Source organism: Macaca mulatta, chromosome X (genome assembly GCF_049350105.2).
Source record: "Macaca mulatta isolate MMU2019108-1 chromosome X, T2T-MMU8v2.0, whole genome shotgun sequence".
Taxonomy (NCBI): Eukaryota; Metazoa; Chordata; class Mammalia; order Primates; family Cercopithecidae; genus Macaca; species Macaca mulatta.
In genome coordinates, this window is record NC_133426.1 from 83,178,411 (window position 1) to 83,203,722 (window position 25,312).

General features: G+C 39.7%; 1 long non-coding RNA gene and 1 other non-coding gene across 2 annotated transcripts in view; both read right to left on the bottom strand.

Moving 5' to 3' along the window:
• The window catches only part of LOC144338770 (uncharacterized), a 293,409-nt gene that overhangs the window by 262,395 nt on the left and 5,702 nt on the right, over positions 1-25,312 (bottom strand). Inside the window, exon 2 of the long non-coding RNA XR_013413142.1 lies at positions 17,844-17,945. This is a non-coding gene — a long non-coding RNA (uncharacterized LOC144338770). The remainder of the gene's footprint in view (positions 1-17,843; positions 17,946-25,312) is intronic.
• On the bottom strand, positions 15,998-16,095 carry MIR325 (microRNA mir-325). The gene has a single exon (NR_032473.1). It is a non-coding gene; the product is annotated as a microRNA mir-325 (primary transcript).

Consider the following 25,312-nt stretch of genomic DNA (forward strand, 5'->3'; position numbering starts at 1 on the left):
CTGTGTTCCTTTGACATGCCCCCTTCCTTATATTTTTTCAACTCATCTAACTTTTGAAAAGTATTTCTTTCTCTTTTACATTTGTTTGTTTCCTTATTCATTTCAATTTTTCTTCTGTTTTCCCTCCTCTTCCTCTTTTCTCTCCTTTGTTAGCTTTTAATATTTTCTCATTTCCTCCTTCTTATTCTGTTACCTTTCCCTCTATGTTTTTAAAATAATTTTCTCCTTACCAATATTCTTTTTATATTTTTTCTTTCTACATAACATTTTCCTTATTACAGTTTTAAAATATATTCTACATAACTAGTATATTCTGCATACCTAGTGAAACGAAGTAAACATCCAAAAATAAAAATACACCCTCATTCCCACTCTCTTAGCATGACTACCAATATATTGTTGGTCACCTACTGGATTTCATAGCACTCTTGTAAAGCTCTGTATTCCTCCCAGGAATGATCAAAGGACCTTATGTGGTAACTTCTAAGGGTCTGCTACCTTCCTTGACAACTCTGTTCTACCAATAGTCATAGATATTACACTGAAAATTGGCTGGAATGCCAAAGCAGTAATCAGACATTTAATACCCTGCTTACATAGAAACATCCACATTAAAATTACTTCCTCCATTGAGCCAACATGTCTGACTAGAAGCAGCTGCCTTCAGAGGCTCCCTTCAAAACAAACTATAATAAGTACGTGAATCCTTCACCGGCAACCAAGATATCCAGGTTCTCTCATCAAAGTTGACTAGAAGGCTGACGTGACTCATGGAGAAAAGGCAGAACAGTGTGGTGCGGTGGCCCACCTGAGAGCCACACAGGGAAGGGGAACCCCCTCCCCACAGTTATGGGAGGCAGTGAGTGAGCATACTACCAAGCCAGGAAAACTGTGCTTTTTCCATGAAACTGTGCAGCCCATGGATCAGAACAACCCACTCACAAAACCATGCCACCAGGGACTAATGTCCCAACCCTAGAACGTGCAGATTCTTACAACCTCTCAGCTGGAATCTGCTAAAAACCTATTGAACTCTCAGAAGAAGGGGTTACCAGCACCACCTGTGGCTGCCTGCTGTCTAAGCCATTTGAGCTCCTTGGGGGAAGGGCAGCAGCCAGCACTGGGACTCACAACTGCCTAACACACTAAGCTCCCTGGGAGTAGGGAAGGGTAGCACACATTTCTATAGCTCCATGTTGTGCTTCTCCCCTTCTGGAGCCAGGGAGGCTGGGGTGCCTGATTCCAAGACTTGTCCCCACAGCTCAACACACTGGTTGTGCAGTCTGCAGCCAGAATGCATCTTCAGGCCTAAATCTGACCCATCCTTCTTTATTGGGTGGGGCAGTATCTCTGATAACTCCAGCCAGAGGCTCAGGGACAGAATTTGGATCTCCCTGGGCCTGAGCCCCTAGTGGGAGAGGTGGCCACAGTCTCTGCAGACCAGTAGACAGCTTCTCCTCCTGGTAGTTCTGAGGAATCCAGGCAGCCCAGATGAATCGGTTACTCCCCAGCGAAGCACACACTCTCCATCAAGGGACAAAGTGCTTTATAAAATGAGTGCTCTTCCACATGCCAGCAAACTGGGTGAGACCCTCCAACAGGGGTTGCAGACACTCTACACAGGAACAATCCTACTGGCATCAGGTTGGTGCCCCTCGAGGTCAGAGGTCCCAGAAGAAGGAGCAGGCACCCACCTTAATATGGAGAGAAAAACCAATACAGCCCCCCAAAAAACACACGAAAATATAAAGACCAATGACACTATGAAGAAATTGCATCAACTAGTGTGCAAAATAATCAATTAGCATCATGACAACAGGATAAAATTCACACATAATAGTACTAACCTTAAATAAATGGGCAAAATGCCCCAATGAAAAGACAGATACTGGCAAATTGGATAAGGAGTCAAGACCCATCGGCATGCTGTACTCAGGAGATCCATCTCACATACAAAGACACACACAGGCTCAAAATAAAGAGATGGAGGAAAATTTACCAAGCAAATGGAAACATAAAAAAGCAGGGGTTGCAATCCTAGTCTCTGACAAAGCAGACTTTAAACCAACAAAGAACAAAAAAGATAAAGAAAAGAATTACATAATGGTAAAGGTAAAAATTCAACAATAAGAGATAATTATTTTAAATATATATGCACCAAAAAAATTATTTTAAATATATATGCAACCAGACTCATAAAACAAGTTATTGGAGGCCTACAAAGAGACTTAGACTCCCAAACAGTAATAGCCAGAAATATTAACACCCCACTCTCAGTGTTGGACAGATCAACAAGACAGAAAATTAACAAGTACATTCAGGACTTGAACTCAGCTCTGAATCAACTGGAACTAGTAGATGTCTACAGAACTCTCTACCCCAAATCAACAGAATACACATTCTTCTCAGTGCCACATGGCACTTATTATAAAATCCAACACATAACTGGAAGTAAAATGCTCCTCAGCAAATGCAAAAGAACTGAAATAATAACAAACAATCTCTCAGACCACAGTGCAATCAAATTAGAACTTGGGATTAAGAAACTCACTCAAAACCACACAATTTAATGGAAATTGAACAACCCACTCCTGAATGACTCCTGGGTAAATAACGAAATTAAGACAGAAATCAAGAAGTTATTTGAAACCAATGAGAACAAAGAGACAATGTACCGGAATCTCTGGGACACAGCTAAAGCAGTGTTACGAGGAAAATTTATAGCACAAAATGCCCACATCAGGAGGAAGATCTCAAATCGACACCCCAGCATCACAAATAAAAGAGCTAGAGAGGCAAGGGCAAACTAATCCAAAAGCTAGCAGAAGACAAGAAATGTCTAAGATCATAGAAGAATTGAAGGAGATAAAGGCATGTAAAATCCTTCAAAAAATCAACGGATCTAGGTGCTGATCTTTTGAAAAATTAACAAAATTTTTAGATCACTAGCAAGACTAATAAAGAAGAAAAGAGAGAAGAATCAAACAGACACAATGAAAAATGATAAAGCAGATATCACCACTGACCCCACAGAAATACAAAGGACCATCTGAGAATACTATAAATACCTCCATGGAAATAAAATTGAAATTCCAGAAGAAATGGATAAATTACTGGATGCATACAACCTACCAAGACTAAACCAGGAAAAAGTAGAATCCCTTCATAGATGAACAACAGTTCTGAAATTGAGGCAGTAATTAGTAGCCTACCAACCAAAAAAAGCCCAGAACCAGACAGATTCACATCTGAATTCTACCAGAAATACAAAGAGGAGCTGGTACCATTCCATTTGAAACTATCCCAAAAAAATTTAAAAGGAGGGACTCCTTCTTAATTCATTTTATGAAGCCACCATCATCCTGATAACAAAACCAGAAAGAGACACACACAAAAAAGAAAACTTCGGGTCAATATCCTTGATGAACGTCAATGCGAAATCCTCAGTAAAATACTGGCAAACTGAATTCAGCAGCACATCAAAAAACTTATCCACCAGAATCAAGTTGTCTTCGTTCCTGGGATAAAAGGATGGTTCAACATATTGAAATCGATAAACGTAATCCATCACATAAACAGAACCAAAGACAAAAACCACATGATTATCTCTATAGGTGCAGAAAAGGCCTTCAATCAAATTCAACATTCCTTCATGTTAAAAATTCTCAGTAAACTAAGTATTAATGAAACATATCTCAAAATAATAAGAGCTATCTGTGGCAAACACACAGCCAATATCACATTGAATGGATAATAGCTGGAAGCATTCCTTTTGAAAACCGGTATAAGACAATGATGTCTTCTCTCAATACTCATATTCAATGTAGGATTGGAAGTTCTTGCCAGGGCAATCAAGCAAGAGAAAGAAATAAAGGTATTCAAATAGGAACAGAGGAATTCAAGTTGTCTCTGTTTGCAGATGACATTATTTTATATTTAGAAAACCCCATCATCTCAACCCAAAACTTACTGAACTGATAAGCAACTTCAGCAAAGTCTCAGGATACAAAACCAATGTGCAAAAATCACAAGAATTCCCTTACACCACCAATAGACAAGGAGAGAGCCAAATCATGAATGAACTCCAATTAACAATAGCTACAAAGAGACTAAAATACTTAGGAACACAGCTAACAAGGGACGTGAAGGGCCTCTTCAAGGAGAACTACAAACCACCACTCAAGGAAATAAGAGAGGACACAAACGAATGGAAAAATATTCTATCCTCATGCAATATTTTGGCCATACTGCCCAAAGTAATTTATAGATTCAATGCTATTCCCATCAAATTACCATTGATATTCTACACAGAATTAGAAAGGACTATTTTAAATTTCTATTTTTTAAATTTTAATTTAAGTTCTGGGATACATACGCAGAACGTGCAGATTTGTTACATAGGTATACATGTGCCATGGTTGTTTGCTACACCCATCAACCTGTCATCTAGGTTTTAAGCTCTGTATGAATTAGATATTTGTCCTAATGTTCTCCCACCCCTTGGCCCCCACCCCCTGACAGGCCCTGGTGTGTGATGTTCAATTCCCTGTGTCCATGTGTTCTCATTGTTCAACTCCCACTTATGAGTGGGAACATGCAGTGTTTGGTTTTCTGTCCCTGTGTTAGTTGGCCGAGAATGATGGTTTCCAGTTTCATCCATGTCCCTGCAAAGGACATGAACTCATTCTTTTTATGGCTGCATAGTATTCCATGGTGTACATGTGCCAAATTTTCTTTATCCAGTCTATCATCGATGGTCATTTGGGTTGGTTCCAAGTCTTTTCTATTGTAAATAGTGCTGCAGTAAACAAACTTGTATGTGTCCTTACAGTAGAATGAATCATAATTTATTGAGTATATACCCAGTAATGGGATTGCTGGGTCAAATGGTATTTCTGGTTCTAGATCCTCAAGGAATTGCCACACTGTCTACCACAATGGTTAAACTAATTTACACTTCCACCAACAGAGTAAAAACCTTCCTATTTCTCCACATTTTCTCTAGCATCTGTTGTTTCCTGACTTTGTAATGATCGCCATTCTAACAGGCATGAGATGGTATCTCATTGTGGTTTTGATTTCCTTTTCTCTAATTACCAATGATGATGAGTTTTTTTCATATGTTTACTGGCTGCATAAATGTCTTCTTTTGAGAAGTGTCTGTTCATATCCTTCACCTACTTTTTGATGAGGTTGTCTTTTTCTTGTACATTTGTTTAAGTTCCTTATAGATTCTGGATATTACACCATTGTCAGATGGATTGCAAAAATATTCTCCCATTCTGTAGGTTGCCTCTTCACTCTGATGATAGCTTCTTTTGCTTTGCAGAAGCTCTTTAGTTTAATTAGATCCCATTTGTAAATTTTGGCTTTTGTTGCAATTGCTTTTGGTGTTTTAATCATGAAGTCTTTTCCCATGCCTATGTCCTGAATGGTATTGCCTAAGTTTTCTTCCAGGGATTTTATGGTTCTGGTTTTATGTTTAAGTCTTTAATCCATCTTGAGTTCATTTTGTATAATGTATAAGGAAGGGGCCAGTTTCTGTTTCTGCATATGGCTAGCCAGTTTTCCCAGCACCATTTATTAAATAGGTAACCCTTTCCCCGTTGCTTGTTTTTGTCAGGATTGTCAAATATCAAATGGTTGTAGATGTTTTTTGTTATTTCTGAGGCCTCTCTTCTGTTCCATTAGTCTTTATATCTGATTGGTGCCAGTACCACACCGTTTTGGTTATTGTAGTCTGGTAGTGTTGTTTGAAATCAGGTAGCATGATGCCTCCAGCTTTGTTAATTTTGTTTAGAATTGTCTTGGCTATACGGGCTCTTTTTTTGGTTCCATATGAAATTTAAAATAGTTTTTCTAATTGTGTGAAGAAAGCCAATGGTAGATTGATGCGAATAACATTGAATCTATAAATTACTTTGGGCAGTATGGCCATTTTCACATTATCAGTTCTTCCTATACATAAGCATGGAATGTTTTTTCATTTGTTTGTGTCCTCTCTTCTTTCCTTGTGCAGTGGTTTGTAGTTTTATTTGAACAGGTCCTTCACATTTTTTGTAAGTTTTATTCCTAGGTACTTTATTCTCTTTGTAGCAATTGTGAATGGGAGCTCACTCATGATTTGGCCCTCTTTTTGTCTAATATTGGTGTATAGGAATGCTTGTGATTTTTGCACATTGATTTTGTATCCTGAGACTTTGCTGAAGTTGCTTATCAGCTTAAGAAGTTTTTAGAGTGAGATGATGGGGTTTTCTACATATACAGTTATGTTATCTGCAAACAGAGACAATTTGACTTCTCTCTTTCTATTTCAATATGCTTTATTTCTTTCTCTTGCCTGATTGCCTTGGCCAGAACTTCCAATACTATGTTGAACAAGAATGGTGAGAGAGGGCATCATTGTCTTGTGCCAGATTTCACAGAAAATGCTTCCAACTTTTGCCCATTCAGTATGATATTGGCTATGTGTTTGTCATAAATAGCTTCCATTTTCTGCTACCTTTTGAATTTGGTTGCTCTTGCATCTCTAGTTCTTTTCATTGTGCTGCTAGGGTGTTGATTTTAGATTTTTCTAGCTTTCTATTGTGGGCATGAAGTGCTGCAAATTCCCTTAGCTATGTCCCGGAGATTACGGCATGTTGTCTCTTGGCTCATTGGTTTCAAAGAAGTTCTTTATTTCTGTTTTAATTTCATTATTTACTGAGTAGTCATGCAGGAGCAGGTTGTTCAACTTCCATGTAGTTGTGCAGTTTTTAGTGAGTTTCTTAATCCTGAGTTCTAATTTGATTGTACTGTGATCTCAGAGACCGTTTGTTATGATTTCCGTTCTTTTGTATTTGCTGAGGAGTGTTTTACTTCCAATTATGTGGTCAATTTTAGAATAAGTGCGATGTGGTCCTTAGAAGAAAGTATATTCTGTTGATTTGGGGTGGAGAGCTCTGTAGATCTCTTTTGGGTCTGCTTGGTCCAGAGCTGAGTTCAAGACCTGAATCTCCTTGCTAATTTTATGTCTCTTTGATCTGTCTAATATTGACACTAGAGTGTTAAAGTCTCCAACAATTATTGTGTGGGAATCTAAGTCTCTTTGTAGGTCTCTAAGAACTTTTTTTCATGAATTTGGGTGCTCCTGTATTAGGTATATATATATATTTATATATATATATATAACATATATATATATATATGTTAGCTCTTCTTATTGCATTGATCCTTTAACTATTATGTAATGCCCTTCTTTGTCTTTTTTTATCTTTGTTGGTTTAAAGTTTGTTTTGTCAGAGACTAGGATTGCAACCCCTGCTTTTTTCTGCTTTCCATTTGCTTGGTAAATATTCCTCAATCCCTTTATTTTGAGCCTATGTGAGTGCACATGAGATTGTTCTCCTGAATACAGTACACCGTTGGGTCTTGACTCTATCCAATTTGCCAGTCTGTGTCTTTTAATTGGGGCATTTAGCTCATTTACATTTATGGTTAATATCGTTATGTGTGAATTTTCTCCTGTCTTCATGATAATAACTGGTTATTTTGTATATTAGCTGATGCAGTTTCTTCATAGTGTCGTTGGTCTTTATATTTTGGTGTGTTTTTGTAGTTGCTGGTACTGGTTTTTCCTTTCCATATTTAGTGCTTCCTTCAGGAGCTCTTGTAAGGCAGGCCTGATGGTGACAAAATCCCTCAGGGTTTGCTTGTCTGTAGAGGATTTTATTTCTCCTCCTCTTATGAAGCTTAGTTTGGCTGGATATGAAATCTTGGTTGAAAATTCTTTTGCTTAAGAATGTTGAATATTGGCCCCCACTCTCTTCTAGCTTGTAGGGTTTCTGCAGAGAGATCTGCTATTAGTCTGTTGGACTTCCCTTTGTAGGTAATCTGACCTTTCTCTCTGGCTTCCCTTAACATTTTTTCCTTTGTTTCAATCTTGGAGAATCTGACTATTATGTGTCTTGGAGTTACTATTCTTGAAAAATATCTTTGTGGTGCTCTCTGTATTTCCTGAAATTGACTGTTTGCCTGTCTTGCTAAGTTGGGGAAGTTCTCTTGGAAAATATCTTGAAGTATATTTTCTAACTTGGTTTCATTCTCCCATCACTTTCAGGTACACCAATCAATTGTTAGTTTGGTCTTTTCACACCGTCTCATATTTCTTGAAGGCTTTGTTCATTCCATTTCATTCTTTTTTCTCTAATCTTGTCTTTACACTTTACATTGTTAAGTTGATCTTTAATCGCTGATATCCTTTCTTCCACTTGATTGATCCAGCTATTGATATTTGTGTATGCTTCACGAAGTTCTTGTGCTGTGTTTTTCAGCTCCATCAGGTCATTTATGTTCTTCTCTAAACTGGTTATTCCAGCTGGCAGTTCCTGTAACTTTTTATCAAGGTTCTTACCTTCCTTGCATTGTGTTAAAACATGCTACTTTAGCTCAGCGGAGTTTGTTATTACCCACCTTCTGAAGCCTACTTCTGTCAATTCATCAAACTCATTCTCCATTCAGTTTTGTGTTCTTGCTGGAGAGGAGTTGCAATCATTTGAAGGAAAAGAGGCATTCTTGTTTGGGGAATTTTCAGCATTTTTGTGCTGGGTTTTCCTCAGCTTCATGGGTTTATCTACCTTTGATCTTTGATGCCAATGTTCTTTGGATGGGGCTTTTGCATGGGGGTCCTTTGTGTTGATGTTGAGGTTATTGGTTTCTGTTTGTCAGTTTTCCTTCTAACAGTCAGGCCTCTCTTCTGCAGGTCTGCTGGAGTTTGCTGGAGGTCCACTCCAGACCCTGTTTGCTTGGGTATCCCTAGCAGAGGCTGCAGAACAGCAAAGATTGCTGCCTGCTCCTTCTTCTAGAAGCTTCCTCCTGGACAGGCACCTGCCTGATGCCAGTTGGAGCTCTTCTGTATGAGGTGTCTGTCAAACCTTGCTGGGAGATGTCTTCCAGTCAGGAGGCACAGGGGTCAGGGACTCACTTGAGGAGGGAATCTGTCCCTTAGCAGAGCTCAAACATTGTGCTGAGTGATCCACTGTTCTCTTCAGAGCCAGCAGGCAGGAATGTTTAAGTCTGCTGAAGCTGTGCCCACAGCTGCACCTTCCCCTAGCTACTCTGTCCCAGGGAGATGGGAGTTTTATCTATAAGCCCCTGACTGAGGCTGTTGCATTTCTTTCAGAGATGCCTTGCCCAGTGAGGAGGACTCTAGAGAGGTGGTCTGCCCATGGCCCCTTTGCTGCACTGTGGTGAGTTCCAAACACTTAAGCCTTCTTAACACTGTTGGGGGAAAATCTCCTACTCAAGCCTAAGTAATGGTGGATGCCCCTCCCTCCACCAAGCTTGATTATTCCAGGTCAAGTTCAGACTGCTGTGCTGGCAGAGAGAATTTCAGGTCAGTGGTTCTTAGCTTGCTGGGCTCTGTGGGAGTGGGACCTGTTGAGCGAGACCACTTGGCCCCCTGGCTTCATCCCCCTTTCCATGGGAGTGAATGGTTCTGTCTCACTGGGGTTCCAAGTGCTGCTGGGGAAAAAAACAAACAAACAAAAAAACCTTCTGCAGCTAGCTCGGTGTCTGCCCAAACAGCCGCCCAGTTTTGTGCTTGAAACCCAGGGCCCTGGTGGTGTAGGCACATGAGGGGATCTTCCGGTCTGTGGGTTGCAAAAACCATGGGAAAAGCACCGTATCTCAACCAAACAGCACAGTGCCTCACACTTCCCTTGGCTTTGGGAGTGAGGTCCATGGCCCCCTTGTACTTCCCAGGTGAGATAATGCCCCACCCTGCTTCTGCTTACCCTGCGTGGACTGCACCCACTGCCTAACCAGTCCCAATGAGATGAACCTGGTACCTCAGTTGGAGATGCAGAAATCACCTCCTTCTGCATTGGTCTCACAGGGAGCTGCAGACTGGAGTTGTCCTGTTCAGTCATCTTGCCAGATCGCCCTTAAATTTCGTATGGAATCTAAGAAGTCCCCATAGAGCCAAGACAATCCTAAGCCAAAAATAAAAAATAAATAAATAAATAAATAAACCACAAAGCTGGAGGCATCACACTACCTGACTTCAAACTATACTACAAGACTACAGTAACCAAAACAGCATTGTACTGGTACCAAAACAGACATATAAACCAATGGAAGAGAACAGAGATCCCAGAAATAACACCACACTGCTACAACCATCTGATCTTCGACAAACATGACAAAAACAAGCAATGGGGATAGAATATCCTATTCAGTAAATGGTGCTGGGAAAACTGGCTAGCCATATTCAGAAAACAGAAACTGGACCCCTTACTTACACCTTATAGAAAAATTAGCTCAAGATGAATTAAAGACTTAAATGTAAAACCCAAAACCATAAAAACCCTAGAAGACAATCTAGGCAGTACCATATAAGGCACGCCAAAAGCAATGGCAACAAAAGCCAAAATTGAAAAATGGGACAAATGGGATCTAATTAAAGAGCTTCTGCACAGCAAAAGAAACTAGCATCACAGCCAAAAAACATGAAAAAAAAAAAAAAAGCTTAACATCACTGATCATCAGAGAAATGCAAATCAAAATCACAATGATGTACCATCTCACTCCAGTTAGAATGGCGATTATTAAAAAGTTAGGAAACAAAAGATGTTGGCGAGGCTGTGGAGAAATTGGAGTGCTTTTACACTCTTGGTGGGAATATAAATTAGTTTAACCATTGTGGAAGACAGTGGGGGTGATTCCTCATGGATCTAGAACCAGAAATATTATTTGACCCAGCAATTCCATTACTGGGCGTATACCCAAAGGAATATAAATCATTCTACTATAAAGACACATAGACATGTGTGTATATTGCAGCACTATTTACAATAGCAAAGACATGGAACCAACCCAAATGCCCATCAATGTTAGATTGGATAAAGAAAATGTGGTACTATACACCATGGAATATTATGCAGCCATAAAAAAGAATGATATCATGCCCTTTGCAGGAACACGGATCATGCTGGAAGTCATCATCCTTAGCAAACTAACACAGGAACAGAAAACCAAATACTGCAATGTCTCACTCATAAGTGGGAGTTGAACATTGAGAACAATAGTCACAGAGAGGGGAATAACACACACCAGGGCCTATTAAGAGGTGGGAGGTGAGGGAAGGGATCTTAGAGGATGGGTCAATAGGTGCAGCAAACCACCATGACATACATATACCTATTTAGCAAGCGTGTACGTTCTGCATATGTATCCCATTTTTTAGAAGAAATTTTTTTAAAAAATTTCTTTCTCTGGTTATGATTGAAGAAGTGTCCTACAAAATGGACATATGTGTGTGCACTCATCCCCAAGCTGTTTGTCCCAAAGCTCAGAGAGCTACTGAGAACCATGAGTAAGAAGTGATTGGGGGCCTAGAGACCTTGGGGAGGGAGACTTTATCAGAAGTGAAATTTTCATATAGCTAGAAGGCAGCAGGGAGACACCAGAAGCTTCACAACTCAGATGGCTTATTTGAAGACCCCATTCTGTCCTCATTCTCTTCTTAATTGTTTTCTCTCTGTCCATGTGTGTTTTCTGGAAAGTTGACATTCCAAGCCTAATCTCATGTGCAGCCAGGCTGGCAAGTAAAGCTGAGTTGCCAATTACTTTGCTTTTTTGTACTCCGCTTTCCCTGAGTGGCAATGAAAATAATAATCCTAGAGCCTTTCCTGACAAGTTCTGCAGGTAAGAGCTTGTTTTAGGTATAATCCTTCATGGGAGCCAAGAGCAGAGGAAAGAAGAATTGGGTCAATTAAAAAACCTCTAGAGCATCTTTCTGATTATGTGACTCAGTCATCTGTAGGCTTTTGCCATTGCTGTCAATTAATGTTGACACCAGGACCAAGTAGACTTTACCAGCTAGGACACAGCTGGATCACCCGTAGCACTAAGAAGAGGAGAAAACATCATTCCAGGTCCTACCAGAGCCCTCTACTTCTCCCTTTTGTTGTCCTGCCATCTGTTTAGAAGAGAAGCCTGAGACAATTTTACGTGTGTGTGTGTGTCCAGGGCATGCGGGTGTCGGGGGGAGGGTGTACGCGCATGCGTGTGTGTGTTCCAACTTTCCAAGCAAGGGATCTCTTCTAACCTAGCCTAAGTTAGAATAGTGCTACAGGTCCTGGACCTTAGCCTCAGACAGCAGAGCCATTCTTCCTGTCTCTTACTTCCCACTATGTAACACTCAATGTTTGATATTGGTATTGGAGACCATGTGACTTTATCTTCCTTAAATGTGGTATTAATTTTCACCCGGAAAAATAAAGCGGTTAATGGAAATAGGGCACTTAAGGTAATAAAAGGGAGCATTTTGCCTTAGGGCAAAGCATAAGGATTTAATTTTCCCAGAATTCTCAATCTGATTCTGAGGTCAGCAATAACTAGTTTTGGGGCAGTACAAATACATAAGATGAAACCCCCCAACCAGGGACCTGGAGCCAGAAGAACCCATTCAAGAGCATGGTGGCTTCAAATAGTCCATGTTTTGGAGGCCTTTTTAACAATGTGGCTGTAATCTACACAGTAATCAGACCAAGCAAGCCTGCTTTAGCAGATAACCTCAAAAGTGCAAAGATAATATTGAGATGTGGAGGAATATCAAGGGAGGCTCCACAAGAATGATGGAGTTTTGTTTTGTTGATCTATTCCTTACTTAGGTTAGGGGAAGAACAGATGTTTACAAAGGTGAATGGATGTGAGGGACACTATGAAGGCCTCCACCTGAACATCAGCCTCTTTGAGACGAGACCTTTCACTGTTAATGTTAATAATCCATTTCTTTGGTTTAAGCTGTGTGAATTCCCTGGGCTGCCCCTAGAAAAATAAGTATATTCAACCCTTGACAATAAATCCTAAGGAAGGTAGAGGAGGAGGACCAGTAGAGGGAGATTTGCCTTTGGAATGTGAAATAGTTCCTTCAAGTGAACCAAAGACTTATAGAGCAGGAGGTGACCTTAGAGATTTTTTAATTCACCTTGAAACTTAACAATAATAAACAGCTCCCTCAGACAAACAGAAATGAGAGGAAGAGTTTGAGCTGGGAATACAGAGAGGCTCTGGACTGTGTGGGAAAGTTGAACCAGGAAAATAATTTCACTTTTAGGAGGACTGGCATATGACCTTGAAGGGAAGACGCAAGATGGCATTGACAAAGATGAAGGAGCACAGGCAAAACTAAGCCAGTGCATATAGCATAAGTGTGTACATGTCTAATATTAAAACAGAATTTGCAATGAATTCCAAGGGTACAGAAAATTCTTTTGAAAGGCCAGACTTCTACATGATGGTTTTCTTTGCTTTAAGTCTATCAGGCTAATTGTAATGGAATGTTTTAGTTAAAGCAAACACTCACTAGAACTCAAACCTAGTTATAACCTCCATTCAAATAAAAGTAAATAGAAATGGTCGAAAATGTCTCTTTGTTTCTCCATTTGGAATATAAAGTATAGAATATATACTATTGAGATTTGTTGTGGACATATTTGCAGTGTTATATATTTGGAATACAAAATTGAGAATGTACACGTTTGAGGTTTGTTATGGGCTTGTTTGGAATGTTACCGGATGAAATACAACTCAGAAAACATGGTAAAAATTGCAGCAGCAAGCTTCGCTCCTGTTAAGTTTCTTTCCCTTATCCAAAGTCCTGTCATAAGCATAGGAGTGAGACAGTATTATTTAGGGGAAAATGGGAAGATGAGGAAATGGAGTTTTCAAAAGATTATTAGAAATGTATTCTTTTTTACTATTTGTTTGGAGGTTTTTGTTTTGTTTTAGATTTTGAAAGGGAAGTGAATGCACATGGTAAACAATTCTAACATATTCAAAAGGCTATATACAATTTGAAAGTCAGTTAACTTTGCTAGAAGAAAACACTGTTAAAAGTTCCTTGTGTTACCTTGTGATACCAGAGATAATCTACACTTACAAACACACACACACACACACACACACACACACGTAATTATAATTTTGGATTTATGAAACCTTTGTGAAGGCTTCTCTGCCTGTCAGGTTTGCTTCAGAGCAACACCTGATTCCCATGGCGTGGTCTTTACCATGTGGCCAAAATAATCTTCAAAGATTCAGCCAGGCCACCAGTCTCTACCTCTATGTTACATACCCAGAAGCCAAGCCATAGTAAGTAGGGGTAAGTAGGGAGAGATCCTGGGAATTGTAACAATGTGTTGTTCTCTTAGGAAAAGTAGGATATTAATACCTACCTCAAAGGATTATTTTAAGCACTGAAAGAAATAATATGAATAAAGTGCTTTAAACAGTGCCTGGCATAGAGTAAGTGCTACATAAGTGTCAGCTGTTGTCATCATCACTATTATTGTTGCCATTGTGAAAGAGGACAGCTTAGGGCTTCCTGAAGCTATTCCCTATTTTCTCTGGGTTTTCTTCACAGGTTCCTCCAAAGATAGGAGTTGCTGTCACTACTCTTCCTCTGGACTATTTTCCCCAAAATATTCTAAACCTCAAGATCTAAACTGTGGAGACAGTTGGTAACCAAAATTGTACCTCAAAAGCTCTCCTAGACACATGGAAAACTTGTCTTCTCTGCCTCATGTTCGTCTCAAAGCATCAGTGATAAACTGTTTCATATGTTATTACTCACTACTGTTCTTGTAAAGATGATGGAAACACATGGACAGACCGCCAGCTCACCACACTTTCTGGAGAATTACTCAGCCCAGACATGTTGTTTTCATCTCCTTTGTGTGACTCAGTTCCTCTTCATTCCTATACCTCTCACCACTTCTGAGGAGTTGCATGTTTCCAGCTAGCCACAGACATTGAACTGCCTTATCTTGCTGGCTACATCTGCATGCACCTGGTGCCACTAGGACAGGCTGAACTACACATTCACAGATTAAACTCTCTAAGCAGCCCGAGTCTGCCATCTCATTCCCTTCAAAGCTCTTAGAGAAGGGGAAGCCAAGCTCACAGATATGCAACACATCTTCTCTCACCTGTCTCTTTATTTGGGAGGGTGGGTGAATGACAACTAAGACAACTAGCATTTCCCTGCCAAGAAGTCTCATCACTGACATCTCTTCACTTCCTGGTTTCTGACAAACATAAATTGAACATTTGACTTCTGGTACAAATCTTTGTGCAATCACAGAGGGGCTTCCATGGGGATTAACCATAAAGCCCCACTTGCTTGACTAAATTCCAGTGACCTTTTCTACTTTCATTTATCCACATCCATGGCCCAAGCAGGGTCTTTTCATCATCCAGAACAGCTCTACTTCTGAAATCTTAAATTCGTGTATCCTACTCTTCAGCTACTTTTATTTTCCAGTAAGGGCTTTTACTTCCTCACCCGTACTACTATTCTATGGTCTCTTGGTTTCTATCAGTTTATCAGTCCATCCTAATTATTTTTTCTGACTTGCCTGGGCTCTGTAATCTATTATTGCAACCATTTTCTTTTCTCTAGTTTTAACTTGCCACATTTTGACCTGGTACCATCTGAAAATTTATGGTTTCCTGCTTCAGGAGAGTTATTGGTGCCACATGATAACTTCTTCAAGAGTTCCTGGCCAACTTTCTCTTCCATCTCCTCCTATATATTCAGACATCTCTTTTCATCGCTCACTGTCCTAACTTCGAATCTTCACTCCTTCCCTCTCCAATGGTTCTTTGTCCTCTGCACAATAATATGCTCAAACCTCCCATCATTTAAGAAACAGTCCCTCCACCTTATCTCTTTCTCTGTTTGTTGCCCTGTTTCTCCTTTTCTTTCTAACCAAGCCTTTTAAAAACAGTTTAAGAACAGTTTAAAAACTTTTTAAGAACAGTTTATATTCACCGTCTTCGCTTACCCTTTTCATTTTCACCCTTCAACACACTGAAATCTGTTTCTGTTTCTGGGGTAGATCCTCTCCTACCCCTGTTTGTACCTTTGTCATAATATGAATCACTCTACTGAATCACCACTAGACCTAAGTACCTCAAAATGTAGGATGTTGAATAACTTATCTATGTAGTCCCAGAGCCTAGCACAGTGCTTGATTGATAGGAGGTCCTCAATAAACAAATTATGTAACAAACACTTACTGGACACCTACTAGGAACCAAGCACTGCATTGGCTCTGTGAACTTGAATTCATCACAAAACCTATATTTAAGCAACTTTTTCTCACAGAACCTCTCTTTCCTTTGTGAATGTCAAGTCAATATATTTAATTAAGCCACACAACCCCTGCCCTGTGCCATTCCTTTACTCATAATGGTCATTCAACATTTGTTGAATGAATGCTTGATAGAACTCAGCAGACCCAAAAAGACTAATTGTGAAGGGTTGCTGTAGGAAATGGCCAGAGAGAAGCCTGTTCTGAAATCTGGTTCCTTAAGGAGGGCTTTTCAGGCTTTCAAAACCATTTCTGAGCAGTTCTCTAGAAATACATTCATTTGCAACTCCATCCCAACATGGCTGATAGTTTTTGGTAAGCCTGTTTACAACCTCTCCATTTCCTTTGTTTTCAACTTCTCTCCCCTCTCTCCAGTCTTTCCCCCTACACCTATTAAACTGGTGCAAATATCTCTCCTAGTCACAAATAAGGAAAGACCTAAATTAGAAACACTCTCTGGATCCCAAGGTTCCACATTACCTAATATCCTTCCTTTCTCCACTAATCTTCTGCAAGAATAGTCTGAACTTTCTAGTCCCATTTCCTTCTTCTGGTTGGTTCCCACACCAAGTAGTCAGAAAGGCTAGGATATGAATTAGAATGGTCAGGGAAGGGTTTCATGGACAAGTAAGGGCACAGGACACAGAAGAATTTTGTGAACAAAGTACAGAATATGGAAATGTATTGGGGAGGTATTAGGTTTTCCTATTTTATTTTTCATCTGTTTCATAATATTCTTTTTTTAAGTAGGTAACACATGTATATGATGCATAGTTCAAAAAATGGCAAGTGAAAGTAAGGGTTCTTCCCAATCCTACCAAGTTCCCTTTTCTAGAGGCAATCGCTGTTAAAAGTTTCTTATGTATCCTCCCAAAGATGCATTTATAAATATTTACATATATGGAGTGCCTATACAATATGGTAGAATACAATAAGAAGGGCAGTGTGAACTGACAAGCACAGAAGAGGCTTTGAAGAATTAGGGAATATCATCTTCCCTCCAACATACTCTTTCTCTTAAGTCCCTACCTCCATTAATAGCCTTTCCATCTTCCCAAGCTGACCCAGGCTCAAAGACTCTGAACATTGGCAGGAAACCTGTTACTAACCAGAGTCCCAATGGTTTTCTGTACATCACAATTAAGCCAGTTAACATTACCTCCATACCTGCCACTGCTATTTTCAATTTTATTTTGAAAATATAAGTCACATGTATCTACTCCTCACCTTTACTACCCCATCTTCCATTAGGCCTTCATGACTTCTTCAAAATTGGAATGCTTGTCTTCTTTATACGGTTTTTAGGTACATTTGGTAAAATTAAATAAGCATGGTAACAATTATCAGGCTCATCCAATATTTGTTCCTTTGTCCTCTCCCCAATATCTCCCAGCCACCCTACCACTCCACCACCCCATCAACCTTAATCCACTCCCCATATTACGTACTTGGTTTATCAAAACAATGTCAAATTCTTGAAATTTTTCTGTATCTATCCTATATTGATCCCAAGATCAGAGCTTCAGAATATGAAAACTTACCTGAAGGAAAGGCACTAGGAAATTCCAAATACAGTTGTCCCAAAGGAAAACCACTCAGTACCTCTCAAAGGCATTGCCTTTGTGGTATAGGGTAATATCATTGACATTTAGAAACAAAAAAGGTTATGATCTAACCTGCATTTTTCCCCTAGAAAAACACTACCTATTCATGACTCAGTTTGAATTCCACCTTCTTCTTGAAGTCTTCCAAGATTCTGCCCATGTTAACTCTTTCCACCCAAGTCTTAATGAACCTTACCTTTCTCTGTATTACAAAAGGTGGAGGAAGAGAGGGAGGAGAGGGGAGATAAAGGAAGACATGGGATGGAGAGTGAGAAAGTGATACCCAAATCCTCGTTCTGACAAAACTCATTGTCCCACTCCTAAAATATGCCCAACTGAGTAATGTTAAAGTGATGGTTACCAAGCAGCAGGTAAGGGTATCCTCTAGACCCCCTAGTTCCTGGTTAACAATTAAAGACATGTAAAATAAAATATACTTTACTCTTGAATAAACTTATTTATTTTCATGTTGATTTACTTTTGTACATATGATTTTGGCATATTTTAATTTCCATTATCTGTATCATAATCTGATTCATTTCAATTAAATCATGAACATTTTCCCATGTCATTAAGTTTTCTTTAAAATATTTTTAATAGTTTTGTAAGTCTCTCATCTTGTTTCCATCTGTAATATATTTGTTCCCCTATTTTGGGGCATTTTTCTTTTTATTCCCATTTTTGTTTTTACAAATAATGTTATTTGAAGGTATGTAAATCTTTACGTGAATCTCTATTTATCTGAATCTCTATGCTTAGAAATGTTGATAGATAACATCAAACTACTTCCAAAAATGATGTACCAATCTAATCCACTGGCACTGTACAAGAATGACCACCTCATTGTACTCTCACCAGCATAGACTATTATTTTTTCTATTTTTTTCTAATTTGATAAGTGACAAAAATGACATGCCATTATTAGTTTTTCTTTTCCTTTTTTTGGGGGGAGGGGGGATGGAATCTCACTCTGTCACCCAGGCTAGAGTGCAATGGCACGATCTTGGCTCACTGCAACCCCCCGCCTCCCGGGTTCAAGCTATTATCCTGCCTAAGCCTTCTGAGCAGCTGGGATTACAGGTGCCTACCACCATGTCCGGTTAACTTTTTTATTTTTAGTAGAGACAGGTTTTCGCCATGTTGGCCAGGCTGGTCTGGAACCTCTGACCTCAGGCTATCTGCCCGCCTCGGCCTCCCAAAGTGCTGGGATTACAGGCATGAGACACTGCGCCCAGACAAGAGTTTTTCAATAATGTTAATATACATGGTTCGTTTTTCCTGTTCTGTTAATAACTTATACTCCTCCTTTGCCCATTTTTATTGAGATCTTCCTGTTTTTCTTATTAATTGCATGTATTTTGATATAATCAACATGTTAGATAATAGTTATTATATGCAGTTGATTCTTATTATTCGCAGTTGCTATGTTTTATAAAGCCACTACAAACACTGAATTAATGAATATTGAACCACTGCTCCTGGAGAAATACATAGTTAGGCTCCTGTGAGCCTCTGGTCACATTTTCATCAACCCATCAAAACACAATCTTTGTTTATGTGTGTTTCTGTTTAAAGACACCTTATTTAAGCCACACACAAAAACACAAATATTGCATGTTCTTACTCATATGTGGAAGCTAAAAAAAGAACTCGTGGAGATACAGAGTAGAATGACAGTTACCAGAGGCTGGAAAGGGTAGTAGGAAGTCAGGAGATAGAGATGGGTTGGTTAATAGATACAAAAATACAGTTAGATAGAAGGAATAAGAGCTAGTGTTCAGTAGCACAATAGGGTGCCTATGGTGAACAATAATTTATTGTATATTTCAAAATAACTGAAACAGTGAAATTGGAATGTTCCTAACACAAAGAAATAATAAATTACTGAGGATATGGTTCCCTAATTACCCTTTTTTGATCATTACATGTCACATGCTTGTGTTAGAACATCACATGTACCCCCAAAATATGTACAACCATTATGCCATCTATGGTCATGGTTTTATATATTTCCTCCTTGGCTATTGATTCTCAAATGTATGCATCCAGATGGGATAGTTCTCTGGAGTTTCAGCCTTCCCTAGATCTCTCCAAGTGGATTTTCCACAGGAACCTCAAACTCTACTTGACTGAAATAAAACTATTCTTCCCATTTTCACAAATGAAGAATCTGAGGCTCAACGAAGTTAAAGAATTTCCCCTGGGTCCCAGTAGAGAAATTAAACCCAATCTGTCTGACTCTGAAGCTTATGCTGTTTCCATTTTTGTTATACTGCCTTTTATAATATTAAAGAGAAAAAAAAACCCGGAACATTACATATATATCTTGTAGCTCTGAAACAGAGTAGCAAGTTTTACTGCGGAATTGATCCTTCCTGCTCTAAGAAGCTTGAATCCTGAATGTTCTAGATTACATTTTAAAAAGTAAATCCCTTGAAAATTGGGGGCAAAAATTATTAAGTGTAAGAAGCTGGAGAAGTCCCTTCCACTCTCTGGATCACATTTTCCTTGATATTTAAAAAAAGATCTCTACATTCTTTTACAGCTGTGCCATTATGAGAGTCTATGGAAGACAGAACTCTGTATAAGGTACAGACATTATGAATAAATGCTCATGCCATTCAGCCTGTGTAATAGCTCAGCTGCATTCCAACACCATTCTCCAGGACCCGCTGGACTAAAGGCTGATCATATATCTTCATGATATTCTCATCTACTCCAGGCACCCAGCCCAGCATGATGCACTTGTCCACACAGCCCTGACTCACCTCTGGCAATACCAGCTCTTTATTCAACTGGAGAAGTAATCAGGTAAAAGTGGAAACTCTATGACATATTTCCCCACACACGGTTCTGATATGTGCCCCCCAAAGTCACTTACTAGCTGCATGACCTTGGACTTGTCACTTAATCTCTCTGACCCTCAGTTTTCTCATCTACAAAAGAATTAAGAAATAATGCATGTAAGAGCACCAGGCATATACTAGGTACTTAATAAATGTTCTCTTCCTTCAATGTCATCCTTTAATGGGCCATGACAGGGTTTCCTTGGATTCACCAGCTACTATCAAGGTCTAACCTATACATTTTTTTGATCATCGCCCCCAGTATTAACCAAAGAACATTTAGCCAGGTGTGGTGGCATGTGCCTGTAGTCCCAGCTACTCAGGAGGCTGAGACATGATAGCTTGAGCCCAGGAGTTCAAGGCTGCACTGAGCTATAATTACACCACGACTGCACTCCAGCCTGGGGAATGGAGCAAGATCTCAAAAGCAAAAACAAAAACAAAAACAAAACCCGAAGAAATGCCACTCATGGTGATTCTTAATTTACTTAACTGTAGCAATTCAGGCTGCATTTGAGTTCTTATAGCAAACTTAAAATCATAACACGTAGTCAGCGGGCATCTGCTTAAATGCTTCCTGTGACAGGGAACTTAATCCCTTCTACCACTGCCCATTTCATCTTCAATCAGCTCTGCTGTAACTTCCACCCAATAATCTTAATTTTGTCTCTTGGAGTCAAACCTTACAAATAAAATTCCCTTTCTCATGACAACACTGTAGAAACTGGAAGACAGTAGCCATGCCCCCACTCCAGACTCAAGGCTTCTCTTCTTAATCTCTATTTTGTATGTGTTCCTCTTTGAAAGATAACTGCCCTATCTGAGCAAAATACTTGAGGTATGGTTTTACAAACTCAGCAACAAAGGAAATAATCACCTCCTGCATTCTAGATACTATACTACTATTAATGCAGCCTCAATTTCCATTAACTTTTTTGGCAGCCACATTAAACATAGACCCATCCTGTAGAGTTGCTATTTTTTTAATTTTTAATTTGTTTTATGAAACTGGTGCAAGATATCATATTTTTTATCAAATTTATTTTGTTATTTTTGGACCATCTTTGCAATTTAGTACATTCTTGGATTCCTGGTTCTATCATCCATCATATATATTTACCCTCCCTTTACAGTTCTCTCTTAACACTTGATGAGTATACTGTTATTGCATCTCCATCCAAGCCATTAATTAAAATGTTGAAACCAAGGTGAAGTCAGGTACAGAGCCCTACAACTCACCACCAATGACTTCGCTTTGCAGTAGTGAAGCAAAATTTTCTCCTACCTCAGTATACCTGACAGACCTTTCCACCATTGATTTACATTAATCACAATAGCTCACAAAACACCAGAGATACCCAAGGAGTGACAGGACTCCTTAGAAGAAAATTCAATAAAGGGAAAAGCCTGTGTGGTTTGGAGAAACCTTTATCCAAGTGATTCTGATAAATCTCTCAGAGAATGTGCCCTCATCTCTTGCCCTTTTTAAGAATTCCTACCTCAGGGAAGCATAGAATAAATAATTAGCAACTTTTGAAAATGGTTTCTTCATCTGTATGTTGGAGCTAATAATATAGAGCTCCTAGGGCTGTTATGAGGACTAAATGACTAATACATATAAAGTACTTAGCACAATGCCTGGTATGTAATAAGTGCTCAACATAAGTAATACTTAAAAAACCTTTCAGACTCCAACTAAAGGAATAATCTTCTAGCTTATGTTTCCTCCATCTTGTTCACCAGGGTGTCATAAAAATGAACATTTTTGTCATGTTCCTTTCTGCAATATAAATAAACTATCATCATTACCTCCCGCATCTATTTGTTAAATGACTGTATGCAAAAAGGCCACATTTCCCAGCCCACAAATCTGAGTACAGGACACAGTCCCTGAGGGGCTATAATAGCCACAAATATATTAAAATTTAATATTTTCAAGCTGAGGCTCTACCGTATTGTCTGACTCCCATCCACCCACTACCACCCCAACTATGAATGGCAGAATCAAGACCTCCACATTCTTGAAGGCCCACATCATTTCCCTTCCTGTTGTGATGTTACCTGATCCTGCTGTTTTCAGTAATGGTGACAGAATCCAGGTAAGGTAATCCAGATTGGCCATGCAATAAGATAATTCCAAGATGTCTATGGCTGCAGGACAGATTGTGATACTCCACTCTGTTCATAAACATATCTCTCTGTTCACACTTATATTGTGATATCCCCACCTCCCCACCCCCACCTTGGGTCACTGTGGGTTGCATGTCATATCTCAGGACTTCTGGTAATCAAAAGTGGATGCTAAAGTAGGACAAGGGCTGAATCTGGAGTCAGAGAAATCTATGAGTCTGTAACATTGGAAAACATTGTATGCTATGGCTTTTTGTATTATTATAAAAATAAAAATTTCCCACATCTATATTGTGCTTTGTGGTTTATAAAATACTTCAATGAGCACTTTTCTCCTTTGCTCATCGGAACAGTTAGGTAGCTTCATTTGAGGGAAACAGTGCTGAAAAATTAAACAGAAATTATCTTCATCAAACTTAAATATGTATTATTCCTCCACAGATATACAATAATCATTTCTGTCACAGCTCCCAGCGTGAGTGACACAGAAGATGGGTAATTTCTGCATTTTCAATGGAGGTACCGGGCTCATCTCAATGGGGCATGATGGACACCTGATGCTGGTCTATGGATGCAGCCCGAACAGTGAGAGCTGAAGCAGGGTGAGGCATCGCCTCACCTGGGAAGCACAAGGGAGAAGGGCATTCCTTTTCCTAGCCAAGGGAAATTGAGACACACAACACCTGGAAAATCGAGTAACTCCCACCCTACTACTGCGCTTTACCAAGGGTCTTAGAAAATGGTACACCAGGAGATTATATCCCACACCTGGCCTGGAGGGTCCCATGCCCACGGAGCCTCCCTCATTGCTAGCACAGCAGTTGGAGATCTAACTGCAAGGCAGCAGCAAGGCTGGGGGAGGGGCGCCCGCCATTGCTGAGGCTTAAGTAGATAAACACAGCCACCAGGAAGCTCGAATTCGGTGGAGTCCACAACAGCTCAAGGAGGCCTGCCTGCCTCTGTAGTCTCCATCTCTGGGGACAGGGCATAACTAAACAAAAAGCAGTAGAAATCTCTGCAGATGTAAAAGTCCCTGTCTGACAGCTTTGAAGAGAGCTGTGGTTCTCCCAGCACAGAGGTTGAGATCTGAGAATGGACAGACTGCCTGCTCAAGTGGGTCCCTGACCCCTGAGTAGCCTAACTGGGAGACAACCCCCACTAGGTGCAGAACGACACATCACACCTCACATGTCTGGGTACGCCCTGAGATGAAGCTTCCAGAGCAAGAATCAGACAGCAACACTTGCTGTTCAGCAATATTCTATCTTCTGTAGCCTCCGCCATGGATACCCAGGCAAACAGGGTCTGGAGTGGACCTCAAGCAAACTCCAACACACCTGCAGCTGAGGGTCCTGACTGTTAGAAGGAAAACTAACAAACAGAAAGGACTCCCACACCAAAACCCCATCAGTATATCACCATCATCAAAGGCCAAAGGCAGATAAAACCACAAAGATGGGGAAAAGGCAGTGCAGAAAAGCCGGAAATTCAAAAAATCAGAGCACATATTCCCCTTCAAAGGAACACAGCTCATTGCCAGAAACGGAACAAAGCTGAACAGGGAATGACGTTGACGAGTTGAGAGAAGAAGGCTTCGGTCGATCAAACTTCTCAGAGCTAAAGGAGGACTACGTAACCAGTGCAAAGAAATAAAAAATCTTGAAAAAAGAATGGATGAATGCATAACTAGAATAATCAATGCAGAGAAGACCTTAAAAGAACTAATAGAGATGATAACCATGACACAAGAACTATGTGAAAAATGCACAAGCCTCAGTAACCGACTCTATCAACTGGAAGAAAGATTATCAGTGATTGAAGATCAAATGAATGAAATGAAGTGAGAGAGAAATGTAGAGAAAAAAAAGTAAAAAGAAAGGAACTAAGCCTCCAAGAAATATAGGATTATGTGAAAAGACCAAATCTACGTCTGATTGGTGTGCCTGAAACTGACAGGGAATATGGAACAAAGCTAGAAAACACTCTGCAGGATATCATCCAGGAGAACTTCCCCAACCTAGAAAGGCAGGCCAACATTCAAATTCAGGAAATACAGAGAATGCCAAAAAGATACTCCTCGAGAAGAGCAACTCCAAGACACATAATTGTCATATTCACCAAGTAGAAATGAAGGAAAAAATGTTAAGGGCAGTCAGAGAGAAATGTCGGGTTACCCATAAAGGGAAGCCCATCAGACTAATAGCAGATCTCTCAGCAGAAACTCTCCAAGCCAGAAGAGAGTGGGGGCCAATATTCAACATTCTTAAAGAAAAGAATTTTCAACCCAGAATTCCATATCCAGCCAAACTAAGTTTCATAAGTCAAGGAGAAATAAAATCCTTTACAGACAGGCAAATGCTTAGAGATTTTGTCACCACTGGGCCTGCCCTACAAGAGATCCTGAAGGAAGCACTAAACATGGAAAGGAACAACCGGGACCAGCCATTGCAAAAACATGCCAAAATGAAAAGTCCATCGATGCTAGGAAGAAACTGCATCAACTAATGAGCAAAATTACTAGCTAATATCATAATGACAGGATCAAGTTCACACACACCAATATTAACCTTAAATGTAAATGGACTAAATGGTC